Source organism: Puma concolor, chromosome B2 (genome assembly GCF_028749965.1).
Source record: "Puma concolor isolate L17-30 chromosome B2, mPumCon1.1.hap2, whole genome shotgun sequence".
Classification (NCBI taxonomy): domain Eukaryota; kingdom Metazoa; phylum Chordata; class Mammalia; order Carnivora; family Felidae; genus Puma; species Puma concolor.
Window position 1 is genome coordinate 102,393,330 of NC_141671.1, and position 13,853 is coordinate 102,407,182.

At 41.3% G+C, this 13,853-nt stretch overlaps 1 protein-coding gene across 12 annotated transcripts in view; it reads right to left on the reverse strand.

Moving 5' to 3' along the window:
• FYN (FYN proto-oncogene, Src family tyrosine kinase) overlaps positions 1-13,853 on the reverse strand; it is a 214,445-nt gene that overhangs the window by 86,917 nt on the left and 113,675 nt on the right. The window contains exon 1 of one of the 12 annotated variants that reach the window (XM_086707613.1): positions 13,027-13,175. The exons of 9 other annotated variants lie outside the window; for them this stretch is intronic. The gene's annotated coding sequence lies outside the window, so the exon portion shown is untranslated. Of the gene's footprint in view, positions 1-561; positions 584-12,812; positions 12,975-13,026; positions 13,176-13,853 lie in introns of those variants that run through there. 2 more of the 12 variants (XM_086707611.1, XM_086707612.1) reach the window with 2 other exon arrangements.

Here is a 13,853-nt window from a genome sequence, read left to right on the forward strand (position 1 = left end):
CACCCTTTGCATTTTCTTAGTGCTATATGTTTGGATCACAGAAGCAGATTGAAAAGTGGCCCCCAAAAGGGAGACGTCAACTCACTGCTAATTTGGGTAGTCAGGATGGTTAGCCAAATAATTTTGGCAACCAAAGCATTCTCTAAAAACTCAAAGTATGTCCATGGAGTCCTGCACAGAGCCTAGGATTCTATGTTGTTCCTACCACAGGTGGTACTTCAGTGAGTGAACTGAGGGAGTTCAGCAGAGAAAGGGAGTGATTCAGAAACACCGCCAATGACAGAACTGCTCCCATGAGCGCCGAGCATCTATGTGGCGAGACTGTGGATGTGTTCAACCAGGAGACGATACCTGGAGGCCTCGAGGAGAGCTGAGGAGCTGCAACTAAGAAGGTTATTGGGCAGCACAGGCAAAAGTCCTTATTCTGGGGAACTGGGTGAGGGAGCATCACAAAAGACTCCTAATGGCATCCCGAACGCTTATTCTGCCTTCTCCTGTACATCTGTCGCAACTCACTGTGAAAGTCAGATATGAATACCGTTCTGATGACTTGAAACGCACCATTTGGGTCAGCTCCTCCCTCCCGTCGCTATACAATGCCTGTCCTTTGAAACGGACTCGTCGTTTTGGCTCCAACATTCCCATCGACACTGGAAGCGATGCTGGTTTGCAGTCGTGCTGAAAACACACTGGAAGCAGAAAGCTCTCAGCTCTGGGTGGAGCCTGGTTTGATTCCAAGAATCATGTGGATAATGTCCTACAAAAAGCTGGCAGGCTCCCTTTCCATTTTTCAGACTAGACACACCTTCTTGCTTTCTATTTTGCCCAGCCATTTTTCCGAAGCAATTGCGAAGTAAATAATCCCAGCTATCATTTTTGTTGAACACTAACTACGTGTCAGATATGGGGCTTCACGCTTCATTCTCGCAAGCCTTTGAGGTAGGAGCTATTATTATTCCTACGTCAATGGGGAGGAAAATAAGACATAGCCTCAGCTTCTACAGTCATTCATTACTATTCCGTGTGTTGCCTTTGCCTGTCTGGTTGGCGGTGGGGGTTGGAAGATGTGAAAGATGATGCTGAACAAACAGAAAGCAAAATGATCCTCTTCTTTGATCTCCCTCCTTACATATTTTAACATTAAGTTTCATAATTAGGTCAAAGTGAGAGATACCACTGTGGAGAGCTACAGCTCAAGTTAAACAATCATTTCTTAGAAGATCGTTAATTAGACTGACTTGGGGTACAGGCTCTGGAATACATATTCATTCTGATAGCAGTTACAGCACAAGACATCTCATAAATAAAAGCCATTTAGAACATTATCCACAGGAAACAGCTGCAGCTGGTAAGGGAACTTCTGACATTAAGGAAATGCAGAACTTCACGGAATCAGAGGAAGGCAGGAATCGTATATCACACAGTAACACTATCTTAGCAAGAGCTGGACCATGTTTTCAATAGACACACTCATTTTACAGCAGTTTGTGCTTGCTTACCTCTCTGGGTTTTCAGGAGACAAGCATGGCATATCAAGAGCAAAAACTCCCAGGGAATGTGAACTAGGCTCAGAGATACTTACAACTTCAAGGGCGAGGGGCCTGTGGCTTGGTGCAAAGCTTGGGCCTCTCAACAGGTATACACCTGTGTTACACCTGTACACAGCTATATACACCTGTGCTTTCCAATGTGGTATGTGATCTCTAACCACATGTGATCGGTCCACACTGAGATGTGAATGTAAGCGTAAAGTACATAGCCAGATCTCAAAGGCTCAGTATGAATAAAAGGATGTAAAATATGTCATTAATAAATTTTGAAATATTGACTGCATGTTGAAATGACAATGGTTTCGGATACCTCATCTTAAGTAAAAGATAGCGGGACAATTACTTTCATGTGTTTCCTTCTGCTTTTTCATCATGGCTACTAGAAAATTTAAAATTACCTGTGTTGCCTGCTTTTGTCATTTGCATCTATCGACAGCGCTGGTAACATACTTGGTAATTGAAAAGATTAACCCAAGTGGAAAATGTGGTGCATCTGATCAAAAGTTGTAAACCATCTGCAATGAATATATTTCCCAACAGGTGAACAGAATAATTGAAAAGGCAAACATGTGCCCTGTTGTTCTGCTCCACCCACGGTGACCACATGTAAGCCGTTCACTCTTGCTGCTGCTAGCCTCTGCAATGGTTCATTCGGATCATCCTGAGTTATTTCTTTTAGGGCTCACAGTTGGAGTGTGTGGCAAATTCCTAAGGGTTTGGTAACTCATGGGTGAAGGTGAATAATAGTGATAATAAACCCCAAATATTTGCAGCGCCAATGTTGTCTGCTGCTCTTTCACAAGAGACACAACTTTGACTGTCTTTCTGGAGCCACAGCTAAAATGTAATGGCAATAATAATCAAGTTTACAATAGACAGACTGGGCCACCCTACAGGAGGGATGATGCCATTTGCCTGTGCACCCCAATAAGTGGGTTTTATATGACAAGACTAGAGTCCTAACATGGAAAAACTTAAGAGCTCCTTAATAATCCAACAAACACTAAAAGGCGAACCCAGCGTCTTATAACATATCCCAGGAGAGGGCAAAGAGAACCAGTTATTCTTTTAGTTCAGGTTCTGCCCTATTTCTTTTTATTTTCAAAGCATCTAAGAATCTGCTGGAAGCCATTCTGCATTTCTCAGGCAAATTATACACTTTTTTAGATGATTCCAGTTTTTCCTTAAAAGGCAAAAAATTTCAATTTAGATAACTCAATTATAACTAATAGGGTAAAGTCTCAGTACAATGAAAGATAAATAGCATTCATGACCCTGTGAATATTTTAAGCAAACATATGCTCAAAATATATGTGTGGAAACAAATTTGGAATTAAGAAATTGTAGGAATAAATGCCCACACTGTAGGGATGGAAATCTTACTTATCGTGAAGACCTCCAGAAGTAACGCATGATCTCCCCTAGAAAGAACTCTAGAATTTACATCTCCATTTTGTATGATTGCCCTGGTATAACTAACTTAAACCTGATGCCTTTAACTTCTGAACATACAGTGACAGGGTGTTCAGTTGCCACTAAGACACTTGCCCATTTGGAAGCAGACCCGGCCTGTATTTACATGGTTCCAGATTCCTTCAATCGTGACTTTTCCGCAACATGACCCTGACAGCACTAACACTGATGAATCTTGTCTGTTCTACAGGTAACCCAAGAAATACTTGGTGACAAAAGGAATGTTAGACATGCAGGCTCTTCCCCCTCCTCCTCTCTTCTTTCTTCCTTTATTTCCTTCCTTCCTTTTTTTCGTCTATCCATATCATGCCACTGGAATTTGTATCTTTTTTTTTTTTTAACTAACATTGAAGGCAAATTGGACATTTTGACTGAATTGCTGAAAATAAATGACATGTGCTTCAGCCATTCCAGATTTTGGAGGAACTTATTTTAAAAAGCAAGAAAAAGGCTCCAAAATCACAGAACAACAAAAGGATAGATTGGCCACCTTCACTTTTGAAATTGGTGGGGTGGAAGTTGGCCAACCCATGAAAGAGAGCAAGTCTCCGTGGGCCTATTGTGCAAGATAACAATTTGACTTGGAAACGGAAAAAATGACCCTGCGTTTCTTTCCCTTTGCCACTATCTACAGAACCACATTTGAAAAAGAGCAAGAGAAGCAGATTAAAAGGAATAGCTTCTGGCTGGCTTTTCCTCAGCATTTTATACTTTCATTCCTTTGTTCTTTTCTCGTTCAACCTCATTCCCAATTATTGCACTGTTTTGGGGGCACTGGGGACAGGACGTCTGGGAAACAACACATTAGTCCATCTGTTTTCTCTGTGAGTTCTTTTCAGCATCTTAGCGTGGCAACAGGAAGGATGTGGGCTCCCTTTCAGATTCAAATGAAGCTAATCAGCCCTAGCTCAGGTTGACAACATCGTGCTTTTGTTACACTGTAGCCTGAGAAAGCCAGAACCAGGGCTCTAGTGGGGTAACCATTTCATCCCTGGGCTTAATCTCTTACTTTTAACATCACATTCCTAGCCCACTCTTCACTCAAAATAAAGGCAAAATGCAAACACAAAACTGCTGACACAGCAAGACTTAAGTGCATGCTTCCGTTAAGAGAATTCTGATTTTTAGAGTTGGAACGATCAATATTTCCAATGTATTTGCAGATGTTTTAAGTTGTGTGGCACAAATGTCCCAAAGTGGCAATGTCTCCTTTCAAATTATTTATGAAATTTGAAGAATGCTGTAGGAAAAGCCCACCATGCCTCTTTCCCAAACATGTATTTCTAAACGTGCAAAAACAAGAGGTATTACAATCAGATGTGGAACTTTTGGTCTAATTCTTAAAATTGGATGTTTTATTACTAATACTTCCACAAAAAGATCAAAGCAAAACCATGGACTGGGATGTGGAACAGTGTTGGACAAACACCTTACCACTGAATTTGGGGACTGACTCTATTGTCAATTCTGTTACTCAAAACTTGGTGATCCTGACAAGTTATTTATCTCTTTTGAATCTCAACACCATCCATCCATCCATCCATCCATCCATCCATCCATCCAACAAGTATGTCCCATCTACTAGGTGCCTGGCCCTTGGTCAGCTAAAAAGGTGAATAAGCTATTATCCCGGCAACTGGGGTGGCTTTTGATAAAGCAAGTATACAAACAATTCTACACAGCTGTCACATAGAAGTTACAGAGTACTAACAGGAGCTCAGTAGAGGAAGAAATCACGTTCAATGGAAGGATCAGTCAAGACTTTATTAAGAAGAAGCATTTAGTTTATTGCTTGAGAGAGGAGCAAGATTTCTAAATTTAGAAATGGATTGGAACATTCTTGGCCTCAGGAACATTGGTAGCAAAGACGGCACCAGGGAGAGCAGACTGCCAGACAAGGGAGGAGGACTAGACCTAGCCTGGACAGCAAAGAGAGCACCCAAAAGAGGGTGCACAGCTAGGAGGCAGTTTTGGTGGACCAAGCCAGTATTAATCTTGATTTAGGGAGGAGGTGGGGAGGGTGGGTAGAGGGACAGACAGGGATGTTGACTGGTGCGATTTCATTGGGGGCTTAGCTTATCTCTAACGTGCTAGCTGACATATTCTAGTACTTAATAATTCAGCACAAGTGAGGAAAATTGTTAAACTGGATGCCCACAAACAGGGGTAAAAATAGTTTGGGATAAAATTCAGTCCCATTTCCATATTTGAAATCTCAACATTAATTGGTCTTTTTAAAATAGATTGGTCTTATGGAAAAAGTATCAAGAAGTGATGGATGAAAAAAGCCCAATTTGGGTAATCCTATTAAAGTGTTTCAGCATTTGGTCTGATCCCTCATAGGATAGGGGTGATTAGCTCACTTCTGTTTTGAAAGGGATCAGAGGAATGTGGTTCTTTATGGACTTCAGCAATGCATCATCCAAAAAAGCCTCTCATATCTCTATGGGAGTGAGACAGGAAAATGTGGCTTGGATATCAGGGCAATGAAATGAATGATAATATTTAGATGGGCCTGATCAATGAGTTCATGTCCATTTAGAAGGTGGACTCTGGGGCGCCTGGGTGGCTCAGTCGGTTAAGCGTCCGACTTCGGCTCAGGTCACCATCTAACGGTTCATGGGTTCGAGCCCCGCGTCGGGCTCTGTGCTGACAGCTCAGAGCTTGGAGCCTGCTTCAGATTCTGTGTCCCCCTCTCTCTCTGCCCCTCCCCTGCTCATGCTCTGTCTCTGTCTCAAAAATAAATAAAAACATTAAAAAAAAAATTAGAAGGTGGACTCTAAGGGGCATAAAACAGGGCTCTGAGTTCTTCAACAACTTTGCCAATATCTTCGATGAAGATGTGGAAAATCTGTTTGATAAAATATTCAAATGAGACAAACTTTTGGAGGGATAGGAAATGTTGCAGGTGACAATGTCAACACACAAAAGTATCTTGATAGGCTAGAGTAATAGGCAGAACTGAGATAAGGTTAGTGAAGGAAAATGTGAGGGCCCGAACAAAAAAATGTTGCATAAGTACAGGAAGGTGGGCGTATGGTTTGAGCAGCAGCACATGTGAAAAAGATTTGGAGGGTGTTAGTTGAGTAATTTCAGTTTGAGTCAATTATTTGACATGGCTGCTGGAAAGCCAGTGTGATCTAATGCAGTGGTTATTGAAACATAGCATAAGTGACCTCATTTAAGACAAGGTTGTAGAAACACTTAGAAACACGGGAGCCTTTGATATAAATGTGTTGGGTAAACTTCCTAACAAACCTAGCTTGGCTTAACCAACCATGCTGGTTACCATGAAGGTGTTCCTCTTAGTTAGGCTAAGCTAAGGAGGTTAACAGATAGCAATGATGGAGTTATCACACTGGAGGTTGCATTTAGCCATTCTTAGCAAATCTGAACTTTGGGTCTTTAAATTGCAATCACGAAATTTTAGGCACCGAGAGACAGAGACCGTTTAAAAGGGCAGTGTCGTCCCCTTATTCCTCATTAACCACAATGCTGAGAAATACGAAGATACTACTTGCGTTGTCTGTTTGAAGGTGGAACTCTTTAACTGAATAGTTCTGGGCCCAAGTTGGAGTGTGCTTTCTTGATGGGTGGAGAGGATCATGAGTGAAAGGGAGAGGAGTGCCCACAACTTACAGTCAACTCCCTGCAAGCACAATAGGGTACTATTCCCATGGGGGAAGAGATCTTGTAATACCTCTTACTATTCCCTCAGTGTATAAATTGTGAACTCTGAGCTTCCAAACATAACACTTACTTTTATGTCAGCAAATAAAAGGCAAGTTTCTCCCTACTGGCTATTAGATACATAGAAAGCAAGCCGGCATAATTTTTAATTTCTTTTAATGTTTACTTAGTTTTGGGAAAGAAAGAGAGAGAGCCAGACACAGAATCAGAAACAGGCTCCAGGCTCTGAGCTGTCAGCACAGAGCCTGATGCAGGGCTCAAACTCACGAACTGCGAGATCACGACCTGAGCTGAAGTTGGACGCTTAACTGACTGAGCCGCCCAGGCGCCTCAAACTAACATAATTTCTTCTTCCTCTTCTTTTTTAAAGTATTTATCTAATTTTGAGAAAGAAAGAGAGAGAGCAAGTGGGGAAGGGGCAGAGAGAGAGGGAGACACAGAATCCAAAGCAGGCTCCAGGCTCTCAGCTGTCAGCACAGAGCCTGATGCGGGGCTCGAACCCACAAACTGCAAGATCATGACCTGAGCCAAAGTTGGACGCTTAACTGACTGCGCCACCCAGAAGCCCCAAAGCTAATATGATTTCTAAACAAAGTTGGATTTTTTAAAAAATAGGATATTTGTTGTTATATGTTGTTTTCCTTCCTCCTGTAGTTGGTGTTGATCTTCAGGACAAGGATTGCATGGATCTTGGTGTATACCTTAAGAATAACAGATGACAGCCATTGTTTCTCATCTCAACTGTTTCTCTTGAGAGAAAGAAATTCTTAGATGATGGGGTTAGTGGGTTTTTGCCTTTTTTCTGAGGGGTTTTCCTTAGTAATTATCTAATAAAATACTCTTAAAACATATACATAGATAAATACATATCTCATGTGGATATGTGTGTGTGTTTACAATTTAAGTCTCTCAATCCATGACTATATAGAATCTAGAACTTGTTCAGAAAATAACAGATACTGAAAAGACCTGGAATTATGTTGGGAAAAGCTAATACAAAAAGTGAAAACTGTTTTGCTTAGGGAAGACATTTAAGCAGTCTTCAAAAAAAACTTACATGGTTCTTACATGGAAGAAGATTTTCTTATGACTCGTTTTAATAATGAGAACTTCCCAAAGATGGTAGAAACCATCTGACAATACAGATGTTCTTGTAGAATGTAGATAAACAGACACCGGTTGGACTAGATTAACTTTAAGTCTCCTTCAAGCACCAGCTCTCCCCCTCCCCCAAATAGCCCACACTGTTAAAGCTAACAACGTAATCTGAAGATGAATGCTTTGAGGCCAGGGCTTCTGAGAAACTAGATTCATAGTTACTTAGAAGCTGAAGAAGGGAATCCATGTTCTGAGAGAAAGAGGACAATGCCAGAGAAAGGCACGTTGACACTCTACCATGACTAAAGCAAACTGTCAGAACTGTAAGGACAGAATAACAAACATAGTGAGAGATTTTAATGACACGTCTCTAATAACTGATGAATTAATAAGTATATAAAAGATGTGAATAACATAATTAAGAGGTTTAATCTAATGGGTTAACCTAATCTATTTTTTAAGTGTTTTTATTTTTGAGAGAGAGAATGAGAGAGAGAGAGAGAGAGAGAGAGAGAGAGAGAGAGACAGGCAAAGACAGCAGGGGAGGGGCAGACACAGAATCCGAAACAGGCTCCATCCAGGCTCCGAGCTGTCAGCACAGAGCCTGACTCGGGGCTTGAACCCATCCATACCTGTGAGATCATGACCTGAGCCGAAGTCAGATGCCCAAACGACTGAGCCACCCAGGCGCCCCAAACCTAATCTCTTTTTAAAGCTCTATCTCCCCAGCACCCATCAGAGAATATGCATTTAAAAAAGAACATTCATGGAATATTTTTAAGAAATTGATCACACACTATGCCAAGAACCAAGTCGCAATAAATTTTGTGGAACTGGTATCAATCATACAAACAACATTCCCTAATTACAATAGATTTTTAAAAATTAGACTACTAAACAAAATGATTACTAAAAAACTCTCACTTGGGCGCCTGGGTGACTCAGTTAAGCGTCCGACTCTTGGTTTCAGCTCAGGTTATGATCTCGGGTTTGTGAGTTCGGGCCCTGCATTGGACTCTGCATTGTTGACAGTGTGGAGGCTGCTTGGGATTCTCTCTCTCTGCCCCTTCCTCTCAAAATAGATAAACAAAAACAAACCAACTCTCACTTGTTTGGGAATTTAAAATGACACTGCTAGTACCTCATGAAGCAACGAAGAAACAATTATGGTAATGACAATATTCTTAAAACTGAGTGATGATGAAATATTCTGTAATGAAACTGGTAAGATTCCACTAAAGCTGTACTTAGAAGAAAATACTTAAATCTTATCCTAGAAAGGAAAAAGTATGGAAAATTAATGAGTAGCCAACTCAAGAAGTAAGAAAGTGTCTAAAGAAAGTGGAAGAAAGGAATAATAAAGGGTAGAAACTAATAAAATCAGTAAACAAAGATACATTAGAGAAGATTAACAAAGTAAAGGCTGTTTATTTGAAAAGGTTGATAGGCAAGTCACCAAAACTGATCAAGGAAAACATAGGGAACACTCAAAATAATATTAGGAATAAAAGAATGTAACTACAGATTCAGCAGAGATGAAAAAATAAGAGTGTCCTATGAGCAACTCTATGTCATTAGGTTTGAAAATTTCAATGAAACGAGGAATTTCAGAAAAACAAAGTCCTATAACCATTAAAGAATGTGGTGTATCAGTTAAAAATCTACTCATCCTTCCATCAAAGAGAACAAAACCAATAAACACGAGGTTCAGATGGTTTTAGAGAAAAAAAAGATGCAAGTTTCAGAGAGAGAAAATGGGAAAGCACCAGTATAATCTCAGTATCAAAACCAGACAAGGACAGTAGGGAAAAGGGAAAATTATAGGCCAATTTCAGATATAAATACAAACAAAAGTCCTAAAAATATATTAGCAAATGAACCCACTGGTACATAAAATATATCATGGCTAACTTGGATTTTTAGCAATGATACAAGGATGATTTAACTCAAGAAAGTTGCTGACAGCTATTTCCCCATTATCAGATTAAAAGAGAAAAACCCTCGATCTTGTCAATGGACACAGAAAAAGGACACTGAGTACAATTCAACACTTGGTTGTGATTTTAGAAAATAGGAACTCTTAGCAAACTAGGATCAGAAGGGAAATTTCTTAACCTGAAGAGTTATTAGTATTAACCAAATCCCAACAGTAGGCGTCGCATTCAATGGTGAAATGTTAGCAGCCTTCCCCTTAAAACGAAGACAAAGCCAGGGAGGTGTGCTTCTCCTACTTCACTCAACAGTGTACTGTGGGTCCCAGGCAGAGGGGTAAGAGAGGACAGATCAATCAATCAATCAATCAGTGTTGGAAAGGAAGAACTAAAACTTGTAATTATTCATGGATATCATTGGTTACACAGACCTGAGAGAAATTACAGATAAATGATCAGAATTGACACAAGGCCTTAGCAAACTGCTATTAGTTCAATATGAATAATCCTGTTCCTAGGTACCAGCAACAGTTAGACAAAGTAGTTTTTTTCAAAAAATAGAACACTTATTTTTCTCGACCTTCATTTCCTGCTCTTTGACACACACCTCATTCAGGTAAGCATAGGATGATAAAAAAATAATTAAGAAAAACAAGTAACCTAATTATACTGTAAAACTGTGAGAGGAAACAATTTCAGGGAAGACTTACAGGATTCCTTTCTATTCTATGGTTCCCACAGAAAAATTCCACTTGAAAAAAATGAGGCTCTGTCGATGGGGTTACCTTGAACTGTGGTGAATCACATGTCTTACTGGAAAAGAAACACAAACAGGAAGGAAGTTCCAGGCCTTTGCAAATCAAACTCTGTCTCAAAGGAAAAATAAGGTTGCCACCTTCTCTTCCACACAGCTCATAATAAAGTCAGCAGGAACCAGCCCTTCAAATGGCATCCCACATCGGGAAGGAGTCAGGTGTCGTGAAGGGAGAGGCGCTAGACAAGAGGTAGGTAGGGACAGAGGGTTAAGAAAGTTCTTCATGTATGTGAAGATAATATTGAGGGTTGCTTACAATTTTTTTTGTTGTTGAAATTTCACTATACATGGGGCGTCTGGGTGGTTCAGTTGGTTGAGCATCTGACTTCGGCTGATGATCTCGTGGTTTGTGCAAGCCCTGTATCGTGCTCCGGGCTGACAGCTCAGAGTCTGGAGCCTGCTTCAGATTCTGTGCCTCCCTCTCTCTCTGACTCTCCCCTGCTTGAGCTCTGTCTCTCTCTCTCAAAAATAAATAAACATTGAAATTTCACTATATCAAGCACAGGATGATACTGACATTCTAAGAACTACCTGGTTCAATGGAGACCCCTAAATGTATTCTGTATTTGGGTCTATCCATCAGCATGGGCTTGGTGTGCTTATGTTTTCAACACTCTTAGAGGAGCATACTATGGCACATACAATTCTTTTCCACTTGGCAGCTGATTTTCATTTCGATGAAGTGACAACAAAAATGAGATAAAATATCATGAAGAACTTTTTATATTCCTTTGGATCTGACTGGGCAATTTGCTCAATGAAAACAAGGTTATCTGAAAATACTACATTATGATGTTGTTTTTAACAATGTTTAAAACCTAATTCGCTGAAAACAACCAAAATAAGCAGAAATAGAGGCTGGGTTTCCTGTTTGATTAAATAACCAATGTATGGTACATTTCTATAGTGGGATAGGAGATAGCACTAAAATCATACTGTAAAATAAATTTACTGCCACAGAAATATTCATGCTATATTGCCGAGTTATAAAAATAAGATACAAAACATTAAGTGCAATTTGAAATCATTTTAAAACTTCCAAATTTGGACACTGAACAAAAATACTAACAATATGTGTGATTGTTTCTGAGTGATGGAGTAATAGTAATAGTGACTTTTGTCCTTGTGCTTTTCTGTATTTTCTAAGTACTCTACACTGAGGACATGCATTAACGTGGATATTATTTTTAAAAACTCACCATAATGACATTTGTTACAACACGGACGGACATTATGCTAAGTGAAACATGCCAGACACAGAATATGATTTCACCTGTATTTGGAATCTAAAAACAAAACAAAAAAATGAACAAAGAAAAAGAAATGGACTCATAAACACAAAGAACAAACTGACGGTTGCCAGAAGGAAGGGGTAGGGGGGGTGGACAAAGCAGGTGAAGGGGAGTGGGAGATACAGGCTTCCAGTTACGGAATGAATAAGTCACAGGAATAAAAAGTACAGCATGGGGAATATAGTCAGTGGTACTGTGATAGCGTTGTATGGTGACAGATACTTGTGGTGGATAAAGAAGTTGAATCACTACGTTGTACGCCTGAAACTATGTAACACTGTTTGTCAACTACACTGTGATAATTAATCAATAAACAAACAAAATCCACCATAACGAAAATACCTAGAGCTCCTATAGCACAAACTTCTGGAGCTCTTCAAGAACATTTTGTCACATTTTTTTTATTCTTAAATTTTTAAGAATGTTTTTCAATCTATTTTTGAAAGAGTGAAAGAGACAGAGCACAAGCCGGGTAGGGGTAGAGAGAGAGAGAGAGAGAGAGAGAGAGAGAGAGAGAGAGAGAGAGAGAGAGAGAGAGAGAGAGAGAGAGAGAGATACAGAATCCGAAGCAGGTTCCAGGCTTTGAGCTGCCACAGCACAGAGCCCAATGCGGGGCTCAAACTCATGAACCGTGAGATCATGACCTGAGCTGAAGTCAGACGCTCAACCACCTGAGCCACCCAGGCGCCCCCATTTTGTCCCAAACCTAGTACAGCTTTGTGGCAGCCAAAACAACCAACGGTAACAGTGTCCTACTGACAGTTGCACTAGAGGATCTTTTCTTACTCCTGTTCTACCTGAGTGGCAGTGTTTGGGCTGGAGTAGACCAGTGCCCTCAGGAGACACTGAAAAGGCTCAGTGTCCACCCCAAGGAGGAGCCTGCTTCCCTGAGCTTACTCTTGCACCGTCCGCAAGGGAGAGTGCGGAGCCCCTAGCCCAGTGTCTGGGACAAAATTCCACTTACCACACTTCCTAATGTTGCCTTCCTGCTCAGCTCAGCACCTTTCCTCAGGTCTCCAGCTTGGCTTCCAAGCCTTCCACGTTAGGGCCCCCACACCTGTCCCACCAATCTCCCACTGCCTCGGCATGATCTCCACCCAGGATGGTACGTATCTCCACATGACTGTCCGTGCAGTTCCCACATCTCATCCATGTGCCTGGCCCCATGCTGGTCTTACCCTCCAGAAGCCTTCATTTTAGCTCCTCAGGCTCACATTGGTCTCCCGGTCTCTTAGTTCCTTGGCTTATCCCCCACAATCACACTGAGTCACGGTTTGCTGTGCATGGCAGGGTCCCTAAAGGGTTGGGGCCAAGTCTTGTATTGCTTTGAACCCCCACCCCCACCCCACTGCTTTCTCCCAGCTCCTAGCACAGGCCTGTGGCATGGCAGTCTCTTCCTTCCAGTCTGCCTGTTAGCCTGCTTCCTTCCCTCTTTCTGCTTGTCCTGTCCTGGAGAGCAGAGAATGGCATTTTCCCTGCTCATTCTTCTTAGTTTCTATCTATATGGCTTCCTCTGATGTCTTCAGCTCTCATTTAGCTGCACTAATGGATGACAAATCACAATCCACGAGGGTGCCTAGTCGGTCCTCTTGTCTTCTCACTCCCAGGCACCCACAGGGGCTGCACCTTGTGTGCCTGCTCCCACTGAGGACTACGCCTCCTTCAGTTCCTTCCTAGCTCTCCTCCTTGCTTTTCAGGGCTTTGGTAGGTTACATTATCCATTCATTTCTTCACCACCTAGTCATGGAGTGCCTTCTGTGTGTTGGGTACTGTTGCTTAAACTCACATTTAAAGGTCTGTTTCCCCAACTAGATTGGAAGCTCCCTGATGGCAGATGTTATCTGTTACAATTGTTTAAAGGTCCAGACAATCTGGCAGTATGCTGATAAAGTTTGGAACATATTAAACTGAAGCTAGAGAGAGGAAAGGAATGAAGCAGAGGCTACAGTTTCATTCTGTAACTCTCCCCTTTGTGGTTTGACTACAGAGATGGTGTAAAGACAAG